We start from the raw sequence: 11,574 nt of genomic DNA, 5'->3' as shown, positions 1-11,574 counted from the left end.
GGGAACGGGTCAACACTTCCCATGAATTCACTCCAGTCTGCTAATTTATCCACCCAGGGGTTAACTAGATAGTAATCTGTCCCACAGATACGGGCTGCATAATCTTTACATGTCTCACCAACATTTGGGGGAGGGAGTTTATCCTTACTTTGACCACTTCCCATTTTTACACTTACAAAGGTCTGTGTTACAAATCTGTCCTATAGGCTGTCCCAAAAAACAGGGGTCAACTTCCAAATGACAATTTACTTTATAAAAATGTCTGGACTTAAGATATTTATTGGGTCTTTCTCTAGTGGTTGACCAAAAGTGGAGATTATAACCTGGATATACAATACTTCTAATAATATCCTGACTCTGACTAACTCCCACTTTTCTAACAATAAGCCTACAACACAATTTGAACAAGACATTTACATAGGCACCCAACTCCGTGTCACCATGCTATCACCTTCTCTAGGTCATCAGCCAATAAGGCCTAGCTAAAGGGGTGGTGCGTCTTACAACGGAAGTTGACAATACCTTCAGTGACCTCTGGCCCATACACTTACCAACTGGGCACTTGTGTCACACAAACAAATTATCTTATACTTCTATGCCGATAGGAAGAAAAGCAAAGAGTTGCAGGACAGAATTGATCAGCCCCGGACTTTTCCTGGTTTCTTCTCAGAGAAACTCTTTTCAGCCCCTTCTCATAAGAGACTGTGCAGTTCCCAAAACTGCTCCTGGTCTTTTCCAAAAGACCTTGTGCTTCCCACAGCACTTTGCGCCTGGCCACTAGCGTCTTTAGACGCGAAGCCCAGTGCTACCTAAGGGCATGAGATTTTAATCAGAGCCCTTCCGGCAAGACAGACTAATTGACAGAATGACAAAAAATCTTACCTACCGAAAAGGATGATTATCTCATCCCGGACACGAGCCCCCAATTGAAAGGAATTGGCTCCTCTTGTTCCTTCCTGTAGCTACCGACTCCCGTCAGTCCCCTGGCCCTGACCAATGTCTGTCCACAGGCCCGGAGTTCCCTTTGAGACACAGGAAATTGCACACAGACACAAGGTGGTATCTCAGAAGGAACTGAATTTATTCTTCCGTGTTCAAACTTATATATGAAACTTAAAACAATACATGGAAATATAAGAACCAATCAATTGACAGGTATGCATTGACCAATCAGAATATTATATACGTCAGTAATGCCCAATCATTTAGCATTTATGTTAATTATTATTATATGCGTCAAGCATTAATATAGAAAGTAGACAACTTCCCTTTTAGCGCTGGCTATAGTTTATTAATACTTTTGCAACAGGAAAAAAGCCCACCGCAGACTTTCAGTCTTATGCTAGGTAGAGGAAAAAAGGAAGTTACATCTGAAAGAAAAAGAGGAACCTCAGACTCTTATCGAAAGTAAGAAACAGTCTTAAAACACAAATTCATCTTTAAGTACTGACATAAATCTCAAAATGGATTCTTATCTTAAAATGGCAGATCTCAGGTCAAGAGACAAAATGGCGGTATGGTAATGCTGAAAGGCTAATTCCTTCAATGATCATCTCAGGTTGTGTTGTCTACTAACTGTTTCAGAGAAACCCCATTCATTACCTCCCTGCCCCTGGTTGTAATAGCAGTTTGAGAATTCCAGTTAATGTTCGGCATTCTGAAGTTACCCATAAATAAAACCTCTCCATTTATTGCCATTTGAGTTCTCATCAATCAACAAGTTATAATCTTCAGTCTATCCTGGGTATCTGTATACTACCCCAGTTCTATGGGACAACCACTCTCTGGTTTGAAGGTAAATGCAGAGGGTTTCAAGCATTTCACTTGCTTTTTGAATTAATGTTAGCCTTGTCATTTTTGGTCTATAAGGTAACTCCACCTCCCCTCTTCCCTACTCTTTGAAATAGCTATACCAGGGTGCACACTATACAGGAACAACAGTCATTTAAATCCTTGAGCCAAGTCTCTGTAAATTGAAACAAGGTTCAAGTTCTCACTAGACCTAAGAGCTGTCAGCTCAGTTTGTTACCTAAATTACAAGCATTAGTGCACATAATGTGACACACTGCTATCTACTGCTTTATTTTTAGCACAAGAAACTTTAACTGAACTATCCAAGCAGCCCAGTCCTTAGCAACAGAAACCCTCACATTGGTTTTAATCTGCAATTTAAATTGAGAACTGGGGGCAGAGATTTAATTGTTAAACAGATGTCCAAAAAAACTCCTAAATCTCATACTAAGAAGGTCAGTGCCTTTTGTGTGAGGGATTCAGATCTTCTCTTTTGTACAGCTCAATATCAGACCATGTGCTAGGATCATGACTAACATAACCAAAACCTTTAGCTTTGCACCAATCTTTTAACCATACATTGAATTCTGCCATACAAAGTATTTTTCCTTATCCCTTATGGACAGATAAGACCTCTGAAAATGTGAAAGTAAACCCTAACTAAGAAAAATTTTCAGAACTTGGGCCAGGATATTCACCATTCTGAGGTGATCACCATTGCACTCTTCACTAGTTTTCTTGACAATATTTGAAATGTGCATTTTATCTCTAACAGTAGAACCAGGTAAACATCCATCTTCCTTTGACAAATCCACATGATTTTCTAAAGCAACACTTCTTACAACTGAATTGCCAACAAGACGTCTTCTTTTGGGAGCCTTATCCACAACACGTACATGGTTTGCAACATCAGATACAACAGTAAAAAAAAAATTTGCCTAAAGTAACTAAGGGATGTTCTTCCTATGCAGAGAAGGGTTTCCATTTGCAGATGCAGATTCAAACTTAGCTGCTTGTAACTAAAAAGAAAAGAAAAAAAAAACACACTAGAAGGGTAATGCAGTTTCAAACCAAAAGCTACATGTTTATTGTCCACATGGCTCACTTTTCCTGACCAAACAGTTGACCACATTGCCCATCTGTGCAACCTTTGAGTAAGAGGTGACTTTTTGTAAACTCAATGGAACAAATTGGCCTAAACAGCCTCCTGATCTCAGATTGAATGGCACAAACCAAGGAATTCAGACAAGTAATGTCACCATGTAGACTAGAAATCTGCTCACACATGGGACAACAACCCAGCTTCCAAAAAGTACAACAAAAAACAAATGCCTAGCAAGTATTACACTGACATAAACCAGACCAAAAAATAAAAAATACACTCAACATCGGCACTAACCAAAGATAGTTGGATGTCTCTGAACTCCTGTTGTTTTGTTTTTAACTATTGCTGTTCAAACTATACACACTTGGCCTGATGCACTCCCAAACAGCAAACTCTAGAGGTGCTACTCTTAAATACCACACTAGTTAGGCACCAATTAGGATAATAGCTCACCTCTATGCACAACACACAATTACTCCAATCCCTAGTAAGCAATCACCAATAGCATTACAGCCACACCACCAAAGTTACAAAAAGTAACCAATTCAATAGATGCAGTTAGAAATTCTTTAAACTTACTGTATCCAGCTACTGCTGTTCAAACTATACATTTTTGTACTGATGCACTCCCAAACGGCAAACTGCACAGAGTACATACAGTAATGTCTTCATTTTGGCACTCAAACACATTAGGGTAAATACCACCCTATTTAGCCAATGTCCTGTGTACAAATTAGTTATTTACTTGTATTATAAATTTAGAAGTAGGTATTCATTTTGGAGAAATAATGAAAGCAATGAGATGCTATTGCAGCACAACTGCATATTAGGACAATTTACACAAGTCTTTTTCAGCAACAGCATCTCCTAGTATCTATGAATGCACTGTATATGTGATAAATCAAAGTATTCAGACCTCCTTCACTTTTTTCAATTTTGTTATGTTGCAAGCTTATACTGCAGTTGTTTAAATTGATCTCTCATTAATCTAAACTCCAGTACACCATAATGTCAAAGTGAAAACAGAATTTTAGAAATGTCTGTGAATTTATTAAAAAGAAAATAAATAAATGTCATATTGGCATAGGTATTCAGACCATTTGCAACCATTGCTGAGATGTTTCTACACCTTGATTGGAGTCCACCTGGGGTAAATTAAATTGACTGGACATGTTTTGGTAAGGTACACACCACTATGAAAGGCCTCCAAGCTAAAAATGCATACTGTATCAGAGCAAAAACCATAAGGTAAAAGGAACTGCCTCCATAGCTCAGAGACAGGCTTATTGCAAGGCACAGATCTGGGGAAGGCTACAAAAAGTCTGCTGCACAGAAGGTTCCTAAGAGTACAGTGGCCTCCATAATTCTCAAATGGAAGACATTTAGCACAACCACAACTCTTCCAAGAGCTGGTTACCCAACCAAATTGAGCAATCGGGGAAGAAGGGCCTTAGAGAGGTGACCAAGAACTCCATAGTCACTCTGTCCTATCACACACAATCTCTGGAGCTTAGTCAAAGTTCCAGAAGGACAACCATGCAGTCCTCCAGTGATCCGAGCTTTATAGCAGAGTGACTAGATGGAAGCCTCTCCTGCAAAACACATGAAAGCCTGAGAGTCCCTCAGGTGGTTTTTGCAAGCAGGCTATCCTGTTTTATGTACTTTTATACACTATCAGCTTTTATTTACTTTCCAAAAAAAAAATTGTGGCAGAAAAGTACAACTTCAGAAAACTCACCATGTTTCTTACTACATCCCCAATTCCAAAAAAACGTGATGTGTAAAATCTGCTTAAAATCAATACAATGATTTGCAAATCTCACAAACCCTTATTTTATAGAAAATAGATCAAATGTTCAAACTGAGAAAATGTACCATTACAAAAAAAGAAAAAAAAAAAAAAAGGTACTTTTGAAATTGATGAAAGCAACACATCTCAAAAAAAGTTGGGATGGTGTAGCATCCCCTCTTCTTTTAACAACACTATAAATATTTGGTAACTGAGGTGATCAGTTGTGGGAATGGATGGTCATCTTATTCTCGGATATAGGATTCTAACTGCTCAATAGTCCTGGGTCTTCTTAGCGTATTTGACACATCTTGAAATAAAAAATACAACAGATTAAAAAGTGTTCCTTTCATTGTTTTTTGAGCAGAGTAAGTCAATTAAACTCCTGGGATATTGATCTGGTCAGTTAAGTAGCAGAGGGGATTGTTAATCAATTTCTGCTGCTTTGGTGTTAAATAAATTAATAGGTGCACTAGATGGGCAACAATGAGACAGCCCCCAAAATAGGAATGGTTTACAGGTGGAGGCCACTGATATTTTTTTCCCTACTCATCTTTTCTGACTGTTTTTCACTAGTTTTGCATTTGGATGGGGTCAGTGTCACTACTAGTACCATGAGGCAATACCTGGACCCTACAGAGGTTGCACAGGCAGCCCAACTCCTCCAGGATGGCACATCAATACGTGCTAGTGCCAGAAGGTTTGCTGTCTCCCAGCACAGTCTCAAGAGCATAGAGAAGATTTCAGGAGACAACTAGTTACTCTAGGAGAGCTAGACAGGGCCGTAGAAGGTCCTTAACCCAACAGCAGGACCAGTACTCATTCCATTATGCGAAGAGGAACAGAATAAGCACTGTCAGACCCCTCATGAGGGTGTCCTCTAGTGGGCCCTGTGCTCACTGCCCGGCACCATAGCGTTCGATTGGCATTTGCCATTCAACACCAGAATTGGCAGGTCTGCCACTGGCGCTCTGTGCTTTTCACAGATGAGAGCAGGTTCACCCTGAGCATATGTGACAGACCTGGAAGGGTCTGGAGAAGCTGTGGAGAATGTTATGCTGCGTAACATCATTCAACATGACCGTTTTGGTGGTGGGTCAGTGATGGACTGGGGAGGCATATCCATGGAGGGACCCACAGACCTCTACAGGCTAGACAATGGAACCCTGCCATTAGGTATCAGGATGAAATCCTTGGACCCATTGTCAGACCTACACTGGTGTAGTGTGTCCTAGGGTCCTCCTGGTGCATGACAATGGCCGGCCTCATGGCGAGAGTATGCAGGCAGTTCCTGGAGGATGAAGGAATTGATACCACTGAATGGCCCCCATGCTTGCCTGACTTAAATCCAATAGAGCAGATCTTGGATATCATGTTTTGGTCCATCAGACGCCGCCAGGCTGCACCTCAGACTGTCCAGTAGCTCAGTGATGCCCTGTTCCAGATCTGGAAGGAAATACTCCAGTGCACCATCCGCCTTATTAGGATCATGCACTGACATTGTCAGGCATGCATACAAGCATGTGGGGGCCATACAAACTACTGAATACCATTTTGAGTTGCTGCAATGAAATTTCAGAAAAATGGACTAGCCTCCTGCATCATGTTTTCACTTTGATTTTCGGGGTGTCTTTGAATTCAGTCCTCTGTAGGTTGACAAGTTTCTTCTTACGTTCCTAACACATTACCCAGTCCATATCAGTATAGATATCCAGCATGATATTTTCCCCATTGAGATCTGATGTGTTTTCAAAGTGTTCCTTTAATTTTTTTTGAGCAGTCTACTTTCAGTTGGTGAAAGATCTGGACTGCAGGCAAGCCAGTTAAGCCCCTGGACTCTTCTACTATGAAGACATGCTGTTATAGATGCAATATGCAGTTTCGCATTGGCGTCCTGAAATATGCAAGGCCTTCCCTGAAAAAGACGTCTGGATATATCTTTCAGCATTGATTGTGCCTTTCCAGATGTGCAAGCTTCCATGTGCACTGAAACATCCCCATCAGGAGTGCAGACTTTGGAACTAAGTGTGAAAACAAGCTAGAAGGTCCAACTCCTCTTTAGTCAAGAAGACACAACACCAATGGTTGCCAAAAAGAATGTCACATTTCAATTTGACTGCAGAACAATTTTCCACTTTGCAACATACCATTTAATTGTGCTTTAGCCCAGAGAAAATGGTGGCATTTCTGGATCAAATTTGGCTTCTTTGTATATTAGAGCTTTACCCTGCATTTTTTGGATGGCACGGTGAACTGTGTTCAAAGACAGCAATTTTTGGAATGAGTGATGCACAAAATCATGCCAGTTTTTTAATGCAGTGCCATCGGAGGTCCCAAAGATCACAGGCACCCAAATATTATGTTTGGCCTTGTCCCTTGTGCACTTACTCCAAATTCCCAGAAGCTTTTGATGATATGATGTATTGTAGATGATGACATATGTAAAGTCTTTGCAATTTTATATTGAACATTTTTCTGAAATTGTTCTACAATTTTTAGATGCAACTTTTCAGATTGGTGATCTACTGCCTGTCTTTACTTCTGGGACACTCTGGGTATAAATATGGTATCTTATAGAGTCAATCATGTACTGTGCTGTTGCCAATTAACCTAATTAGTTTCAAAATGCTCTAGCTCTTCCTTGTTGGTAACAAGTACTTTGCCAGCTTTTTGTTGCCATGTCCCAAATTTTATAAACTGCGTTTCTGCCATCAATTTAATAATTACTTTGTTTTCTTAAAATGGTACATTTTCTCAGTTTAAACATTTGATGTTTTCCATTGTAAATAAAATATGGGTTCATAAGATTTGAAATCATTGCATTCTGATTTTATGTAGCTTTTACACATCATTCCAACTCTTTTAGAATTGGAGGTGTAAATACGTTGAATATTCTACTTTTTTTTTTTTTCTTAAACTTCTCTTTATTAATATTGTAAAAGAGGATTACAAAACAGAGCCTCTGGGCATTCCCCGGCTCGAGGTAAAACATAGAAAACTTGAACAAGCAAAAAACCAGTTGCTCAATATCTCTTACTAGTATGGTAATAGCAGGCAAAACCAGGCAAGATCGAGTCAGCTCAAGCAGGACACCATCAGTACAGTTGTATCAAAGGGGGCATGGGAATTAAGATAATTCTGCTAAACCAAACACAACCCAGGAATAGGGGAAAGTATCCCGTGGGTATCCAATAATGATAAACATTCCTAAGTACAAGTACACGTAGCTACATGAACAAAGCAGTGGTTTGTGTAGTCCCTTTTTCTCCCCCCCCCCCCAGTTAAGTTACTGTACTATATTTCTAATCATGTGGGGTCTCCTGCAATCGTGGAGGATGACTCCAGCCAAATATCCCACATTTTATAATTTTTTTTTCTTCAACAGCCTCTAGCCAGATATGTTTGCTTGTACAAAAGGTATAACGGAGTTAAACTCTTTCCAGCTATTTAAAGAGGGAGGCAGGTCAGCCTTCCATTTCAAACCTATGATCTTCCTGGCATAAAAGAGTAACAGAGAGTAATGTTCTAACCACTCTAGCATTGGCAAAGGCATTAACAAGACCCAGTAAACATACGTCCACTGTACAAGGGATGTTAATGGTGTTTAAGGCATAAATTAAACCTGGAACTTCCACCCAGAAAGTGCATATACAGTGGAGATCAAAAGTTTGGGGCACCCCAGCTAAAAATTTGTATTAATGTGCATAAAGAAGCCAAGGAAAGATGGAAAAATCTCCAAAAGGCATCAAATTACAGATTAGACATTCTTATAATATGTCAACAAAAGTTAGATTTTATTTCCATCATTTACACTTTCAAAATAACAGAAAACAAAAAAATGGCGTCTGCAAAAGTTTGGGCACCCTGTAGAGTTAATATCTTGTACTGCCCCCTTTGGCAAGTATCACAGCTTGTAATCGCTTTTTGTAGCCAGCCAAGAGTCTTTCAATTCTTGTTTGAGGTATCTTTGTCCATTCTTCCTTACAAAAGTCTTCCAGTTTTTTGAGGTTTCTGGGCTGTCTGTCATGCACTGCTCTTTTAAGGTCTATCCATAGATTTTCAATTATGTTGAGGTCAGGAGATTGTGAAGGCCATGGCAAAACCTTCAGTTTACGCCTCTTGATGTAATCCCCCGTGGATTTCGAGGTGTGTTTAGGATCATTATCCATTTGTAGAAGCCATCCTCTCTTTATCTTCAGCTTTTTCACAGATGGCATCAAGTTACCATCCAAAATTTGCTGAAATTTTATTGAATCCATTTTTCCTTCTACTCGTGAGATGTTCCCTGTGCCACTGGCTGCAACACAACCCCAAAGCATGTTTATTCCAACCCCATGCTTAACAGTTGGACAGAGGTTCTTTTCATTAAATTCTGTGCCCTTCTTCTCCAAACGTACCTTTGCTCATTCCAGCCAAAAAGTTCAGTTTTAACCTCATCGGTCCACAGAACTTGTTTCCAAAATGCATCAGGCTTGTCTATATGTTCATTTGCAAAGCTCAAACGATGATTTTTGTGGTGAGGACTAGAGATGAGCGAAGTATTCAAAAATTCGATTCGGCTGATTCGGCGAATTCGCGGAATAAATTCGATTGGAGTCGAATATATTCGCTGCGAATTTAACTTATAAAAAGGGTGTTGTTTCTAGGCTTCAGAGAGCCTTTATATTAGTGCAGAACACTGTACCTTTAATTTAAATGCCCTTGGAGTCTGCTGGGGAAGAGAAATAATACTGTCAGTCAGTATGACATGCAGATGAGTGCCGTCGATCTTAGAATCACCGCACACTTCGCTCATTTGGGCAGTCACGTGGCCAAAACCAGAGAGTGGAGCCACAGTGTGGCGGTGGAGGCAGCAGCAATGGGAGGCCATACAGCACCCTATGACAAAATGGAACCCACCAGCAGTGTGAGGAGACCTGAAAGTAGCACATGGCAGAGTGTGGCGATGGAGACAGCAGCAATGGGAGGACGTACAGGGACCCATGACACACTCTGGACCTGGCAGCAGCATGAGGAGGCGGTACAGGGGCCCATGACAGATTACGGGCCTGGCAGCAGCATGAGGAGTCGGTACGGGGGCCCATGGCAGATTACGGGCCTGGCAGCAGCAATGGGAGGCCCGTAATCTGCCAGCACCCTATGACAAAATGGAACCCACCAGCAGTGTGAGGAGACCTGAAAGTGGCACATGGCAGAGTGTGGCGATGGAGACAGCAGCAATGGGAGGCCGTACAGGGACCCATGACACACTCTGGACCTGGCAGCAGCATGAGGAGTCGGTACGGGGGCCCATGGCAGATTACGGGCCTGGCAGCAGCAATGGGAGGCCCGTAATCTGCCAGCACCCTATGACAAAATGGAACCCACCAGCAGTGTGAGGAGACCTGAAAGTGGCACATGGCAGAGTGTGGCGATGGAGACAGCAGCAATGGGAGGCCGTACACGGACCCATGACACACTCTGGACCTGGCAGCAGCATGAGGAGGCGGTACAGGGGCCCATGACAGATTACGGGCCTGGCAGCAGCAATGGGAGGCCCGTAATCTGCCAGCACCCTATGACAAAATGGAACCCACCAGCAGTGTGAGGAGACCTGAAAGTGGCACATGGCAGAGTGTGGCGATGGAGACAGCAGCAATGGGAGGCCGTACAGGGACCCATGACACACTCTGGACCTGGCAGCAGCATGAGGAGTCGGTACGGGGGCCCATGGCAGATTACGGGCCTGGCAGATGACGACGAGGCTGCCAAGTGCGATCAGCCTCATCATCATCAATTAGGGTCTCCGCCTCACTACTAGCCCCCTCGGCTGCGTGTGGGTCAGGAGACAGACCTGTCTCTAGACCGGCTACCGAGCCACTCTCCTCGCCAGTACTTGTTCGCCTGGCTGCTGAAGAGGCGGATGTCTCCCCCCGTTCCTGACCGCCTTCTGTTAGCTCTTCCTCACTGTACAGTGGGGCTGAGCCCACAGCATGCGATACTTCGCTTGGTGAGGGAACACCAAAGGACAGGGGCAGGTAGAGGACACGTGATTTCAGTGGGCTTGCTCCCGGGCCATGCCAACTAACGGTTGTGTCTGACGTACCCACCGACCGTTGGCTGTAGGTGTCAGAGGTGACCTGGGAAGAAGAAGACGACCGAGCCAACCAATCGATGACGGCAGGGTTGTCGGTGGAGACACGACCGCTGGATGACACCGGGAGCACTGGCCTCTGGCTGCGACTAGTGCTGCCTCGACCCCTTCCTCTGCTGTCACGTCTGCTCGCTCCTGAAACATTGCCTCCTCTGCCACTCCTCTGCGTGTTGTCTGACATACTCTTTAATTCAACTATTCTGTGTCCCTGAGTAACGATTCTGTGTCCCTGAGTAACGATTCTGTGTCTGTCCCTGAGTAACGATTCTGTGTCTGTCCCTGAGTAACGATTCTGTGTCTGTCCCTGAGTAACGATTCTGTGTCTGTCCCTGAGTAACGATTCTGTGTCTGTCCCTGAGTAACGATTCTGTGTCCCTGAGTAACGATTCTGTGTCCCTGAGTAACAATTCTGTGTCCCTGAGTAACAATTCTGTGTCCCTGAGTAACAATTCTGTGTCTGTCCCTGAGTAACAATTCTGTGTCTGTCCCTGAGTAACAATTCTGTGTCTGTCCCTGAGTAACAATTCTGTGTCTGTCCCTGAGTAACAATTCTGTGTCTGTCCCTGAGTAACAATTCTGTGTCTGTCCCTGAGTAACAATTCTGTGTCTGTCCCTGAGTAACAATTCTGTGTCTGTCCCTGAGTAACAATTCTGTGTCTGTCCCTGAGTAACAATTCTGTGTCTGTCCCTGAGTAACAATTCTGTGTCCCTCAGTAACAATTCTGTGTCCCTCAGTAACAATTCTGTGTCCCTCAG

The sequence above is a fragment of the Staurois parvus genome, unplaced genomic scaffold, assembly GCF_062004578.1.
Source record: "Staurois parvus isolate SC_StPar_1 unplaced genomic scaffold, SC_StPar_1.0 ptg000097l, whole genome shotgun sequence".
In the NCBI taxonomy this organism is placed as follows: Eukaryota; Metazoa; Chordata; class Amphibia; order Anura; family Ranidae; genus Staurois; species Staurois parvus.
The sequence above is the reverse complement of the archived record's forward strand: the minus strand, read 5'-3'. Positions refer to the sequence as shown.